Source organism: Hipposideros armiger, unplaced genomic scaffold, assembly GCF_001890085.2.
Source record: "Hipposideros armiger isolate ML-2016 unplaced genomic scaffold, ASM189008v1 scaffold_1193, whole genome shotgun sequence".
Classification (NCBI taxonomy): Eukaryota; Metazoa; Chordata; class Mammalia; order Chiroptera; family Hipposideridae; genus Hipposideros; species Hipposideros armiger.
Window position 1 is genome coordinate 137,434 of NW_017732543.1, and position 5,922 is coordinate 143,355.

A 5,922-nucleotide genomic window follows, 5' to 3' on the forward strand; every position below is an offset into this window, starting at 1 on the left:
TTGAAATTATTACGATTCAAGCAGATTAAAAGTCAGCAAAGACATAACAGATAAAGACTACAAAATTTTCAGCCTTAATTAATGGACAGATATAATATTCTTTATCCAAAAATTAGAGAATTAATATACTTCTCAAGCTTAAATAGAGCATTTATAAAAACTGACTTCATACTTGGCCACAAACCCAAATTTGTTTCAACAAAGTTTAAAGAATGGGTAGTCTATATATCCCATTCTCAATTCAAGAAATTTATCAGAAGTTGAAAAAAAAAAACATGATTCACATATATTTGGAAATTAAGAAAACAATTCTAAAACACTTGTGGGTCTAAAAAGACATCAGAATAGAGACCTAGAAATATAGGACAAATAATAGTGAATATATATAGTAAATCAAAATGAGTTTAATTCTGTGATATTAGTGATTTAAATATAATTTATAGTGATCAATCCTGTTACTCAACTGGAAATTAATGTTATGAATATTTAATTTAAATAAGAATGATTTTCATTAAAATATGAGTTAAAGAAAAGATCTTCACTATCATTATTTCTATTCAATGGTTTATTGGTAGAAATTGCCCCACAGTAGAAAAAGAAGTGGATTAAGAATTAAAAGAGAGAATAAAACTCTAAAATTTTGCAGATCATATGATTGTCTACATAGAAAACACAAAAGATTCTACAAACACATTATTAGAAATCACGAGAGAGAGTGCCATTTGTTTGCCTATTGAATCTAGAATCCAATGCCATCTTTTCATTCTGCCATGCTGGGCATGGGACTGTACAAACCACAGTTCCTAGGTGCCTTTGCCTGAGGGAAGACACTAGAGGAAAACTGATAGGTGGAAAAAGAAGTAAATAGACTTTCAGTATAATTTTTTTGGGTGTGAACTTGACAACTGATTCTAAAATTTATGTGGAAAAGAAATGAACCAAGAATAACCAAGACACACCTGGTGGAAAATGATGGAAGACTTGTCCAACTATATGACTACCTAAAGCTATAATATTATAACTAAGATAGTATGGTACTGGTAAAGAATAGAAAAATTGACCAATAGGATAGAATAGGAAATGTATAAACAGGTTTACATTTATATGGAAATTTTATATATGACAGACATGTCATCGCATGTCACTAGAGAGAGTAGCAACTGGGTAATAAAAATAACTGAAAAAAGATGAACTTAGATTCTTCATCTCACACACAAAAATCAGTTCCAAATAGATTAAGAGCTTAAATTTCAAGGACAAAACTTTAAAATGTTTGGAAGAAAAGATAGATGAGTATATTTCTGATGTGGAACCAGGAATGATTTCTCAAGACAAATCATTAAGGAGAGATTGATGAACTTGACTACATCCTTAAAACCTTCTGTTCATCAAAAAATATTGTAAAATGAAGTGAATGAAAAAGCAGAAGCTAAGAGACAATAATTGCAATGTATATAATGTACAATGGCTTAATAACAATAATATATACAGAAGCACACCAAATCAATAAGAAAAATGCAGACATTCCAATTTTAAAATGGGAAAAATCCTGCATAGAGGTTTGACAGAAAACACCATACCAACAACAAACAGATGTTCAACTCATTAAAAATTAAGGAACATAAACTAAAACCACAAAAATCACCATTTTTGCCTATTCAATTATCAAAAATTAAGTCTGACAATTTAAAGGATTGGAGAAGATGTAATCAGTATTATTGATTAATGGTGTAAATGTAAATTGGCACAGCTACTTAGGTAAGCAATTTGGCATTATCTTGTAAAGTTGTTAAGTTCATATGTCGTATAGCCCAGCAATTCCCTTTCCACAATATTTCTCAAACCTTAATGTGCGTCTGAATAGAACAGGAATCCTGGTAAACTGAAATTTTTCACATGAACCAAGATTGCACATTTTTACCAAGCTCCCAGGTGATGCTCTCACGCTGTCAATCTCTCACATTGAGTAGCAGGACAAACCCAACATAAACTTTGCATAAGTGCCAAAGGAAATGTGTATAAAATGCCCATAACAGCCCTTTAAAAAAATAACAAAAGACAGGCAAAAACCCAAATGTGCATCAATAAAAAAAATAATAAAAAATAGTGTGCCATGGAATATTGTACTATAGGGAAAATGAATGAACTACAACTACACAATAATATGGATGAATCTTGGTAATAGAACATTGAATGAAAAAGTAAGTCTGAGAAGACTGTGATACAATTTTTATTAAGTTCAATATTAAGTAAAGTAAGACAATATATTGTTTATGTGTAAATATATGCAATACAATTATGGATTTTGAAGACAAAACCAAAATATGATAAACACAAAATTTAGGACAATGGTTTTCATAGTGGGAGTGGCCAGCAGAAGGATAGCAGAGGGGCGGAGACATAGGCACAGAAAATGATCAATTTCTTGGATTGGATGTTGTACCCATGAGTGTCATTGTTATAAAAAATAATGAATATCCCAAGTGTATCACATATCAAGCGAAAATAATTTCTAATACATATAACTCAGTTCACACATATTTTAACAAATGTTTTCTTGTCAACATCCCTATGCTTTAGATATATCATCAAATTACATATAAAGAAATTGAGGAAAAATTAGTTATGATAATTTGCCCAGAGTTGTACAACTAATAAATGACATCCTGAGATTTCTCAAGACGAAAACTAGAGGGCATCCTTGCTTTTCTCTTACTCTTGTACTTCACAACTAATTCATCAGCAAATTTTAATATATGTGCCACCAAAATATATCCCAGATTTGTCTGTTTCCCCATCTCCACTTCTACCTCCCCAGTGCAAGCTTCAGTTAATCTGGCCTGAACAATATCAATGTTTCAAACTCGTCCTTCTGCCCACCCTCTTACTCCCTGTTATGGGTTGAATTGTGCCCCCAAATACTTATATGTTGACATACTAGCCCCCAGTATCTCAAAATAACCATATCTGGAGGTCTCTGTAAGGATAGGGTCCAAAGTCTGTATTCTCAACCGCTCACATTGTCTCTATCAGATTTCTAGAGTTTGTTCCTGGGTGAGTTGTTCTGTTTCACAGGCCAGTACATCACTGAAAGGTTTGGGGTGGGTAATTCTGAAAGAAGCTTTCCTTCTAAAGTCCCTCATAGATTAGTGGACCCCTTGGCTTCAAACGACTTAATACAGACATTGNCGATGATGGTGCCAACTTGGGCCAGTGAAGCGACATCCTCCACAACTAGATTGAAGAACAAAACGACAGCAACTTGTCTGTTCCCCTTACCCCAATTCCCCAGCACTGTTCCTATCCCCCTAATTCCCCAATAAAAAAAAAAATCTAAAAAAAAAAAAGAGATTTAAAAATAAATAAATAAATAAAATAAAATAAAATGTATTTTTTTCTCAATGAAACAGTAATATAAAATAAAGAAAATAAATTAGAGGAATGTTGTAGACTTAAATGAGCTTTTTTCTGTGTATCACTTCGGGAAAACACCTTTTCAGCTGACAGTCTACATCTTTAAAAGCCTTTTATTTATCTCTGCTCAAAGTCATGTTACTCTTAAGCCTAAAAAGTAAGATTATAACTTTTAAAGCAGCAATTACCTTTGTAATTAAGGTTGGCAGACAAAGACCAAATTCAGCACAAAATGACACTTCTTATAGAACCTCTAGGGAAAGCTCTAGTTAATCCTGTTATGGGACAGCTCCCCTTGCTAGAGGGCAGAGCTCATCTCCAGGGAGGAGCTGGAGAGGAGACGTTTTCTGCTTTCTCCTTCATTCACTGTCACAGCCCCAGTGAAGGAAGAACACATGGAGACTGCTTTACCTGCTGGGCTCTCACCCCCTAGCCCACCTCAGTCAGGATAGTATTTTCCAAATTTCAACTGTTTAATTAGCATATTGGAATGCTTTTCTAAATGCAGATTACCAGACACAATGTCCCAAATATACAAACCCACTAAGGTATGCAATGTAGGATTCCACATTTTCAAAGAACATTGTTGGCGATGCTTATACTAGTGGTCAGTGGCTGACACACATCTTTCAAAACCCTGACTTAGTGTGAACACTATGATCAAGCTACTGAAATCCCCAACAGTTAAAAAGCAGAAGAGTCCTTTTCTCTGAAGAAGCAGAATAGAAGGAAGACTGCTGTTTACAAGACACATACATGAGAATAAATATTATTTGTTTTCATATTCTAACTGATTTAAGCTCTCTAACCCTCCATCTATTCACCTGTAAGCAAGGATTAAAAAATGGTCATTTCATAAAGATACCAGGCGACACTTCTTCTACCCAATTGACTCCAAAGTTGCTTTATAGATACTTCTTGCCAGCCAGGCTTCTTTTCCCTTCAGTGACCCAGCTGGTACTTTATCATGAGAGATTGCTTGGGATTCACTTTGATCAAATTTTCAAGAAGGTAACTAGGAAAAGTGGTTAACAACAGAATAAATTTAAAACAGGAAGTTTTCTGTACTGTGTCATAACGAACAGTGATCCTGCTTTTGTGACCTTCTGGACAAATATCTGTGTAAATAGATTAAAGCAATGAAAGCAATAACCTTTCCTAAGATTAATTCACTGGAGACTAAAGTGTAGACTCTGATTTTGGGTCTACAAACGAGAAAATGAGAAAAGTCTCTCTTTGGTCTTGACATCTCCATTTGAAAATCAGGGCTAAGTCATGTCTTCATGGGAAAGAGAACTGTGATGTGCTGGGGCTTTGAGGGGTGTGAAGAATTATCATGCCCTAATAAGTACAAAGACTACAGATGGATGATAGACTACGAAACAAGCCAGAGGAATGCTGATTTCTTAGTTAAAAGTTCTCCAGCTGGTAATAACTGTTTTCAGAAATATTGGAGAGGTTAAAAAGTTGGTTTTACAAAGGACTTTTTTTTTGCTTGTGATCTTCTAAGTATGGGGTTCCAGTTTTTTGTTTGTTTGTTTGTTTGTTTTTGTTTTTCTATAGTTGCAATTTTATCATAATGATGGCCTTAGGGTTTTCTTTGGTTGGGTTTTGCAACTATTATAAATATCTGCTTAACATTTTACTCACAAGTCAAAGAAAATGCTCATTTCATTTAAAGTGAACGCAAAAGGAACTTTACTACAAAAATCAAAATGTGTGTAAAATAACAATAAAAGTTAACAGACATGCCACAAGTATATGAAATAAATAGAAATATGTTTTTAAAATATTTAGATGGTTATATTTATTCACTTATGCAATCCATCAACTTTTGTTTCCTAGTAAGGTATAAGAAATTGAACACAGTAGAGGTGGGAAAAAGTAGAAATTTAGGCAACTTAAAATGAGTGAGGCCTCATGCATCTTTATCTCACTTTGATAGCCTGAGATTTCACTTTTGCTTTGTAGGAGCTCCTCTCTCACATTTTGGTTGGCCCAAAGAGTACCACCTACATGTGTGTCTTATTTCCTTAAAATGAACCTGCTATTCTAGGAAAGAGAATGCATTCTATGTTATAAAAAAGTATTCAAGAGCCTTTGCTACCTTACTTATGAATGTTATCTCAAATAAACCCTTCTGTAGTCACATGCCACTGCTTTATTCTAAGATTTGCTCAATTTTCATCTAGATTTCTGAAGATTATCATGTTTTGCCTAACTTCATCATCCACAATGTTACCGGAGTGAGTTTTCTAATATATAAATCTGGTCCTTTGTTATTTACCTGTTTAAAACTATTCAGCAATGCCCCATTATTTACAAGTATGATTCAGACTCTTCAATGCAACATACAAGGCACTCCAGAATATCAAAGGCCCTTTGCAGTCTTATCTTTGGTCACCGTTAGAGCCTCATCTCTTACCAGGCCTGGCCTGGCCTCACCATGCACTATCTTAAATCACTTTATATTGCAACCATACTTAACAGTTTGCAGCTGATTTTGCT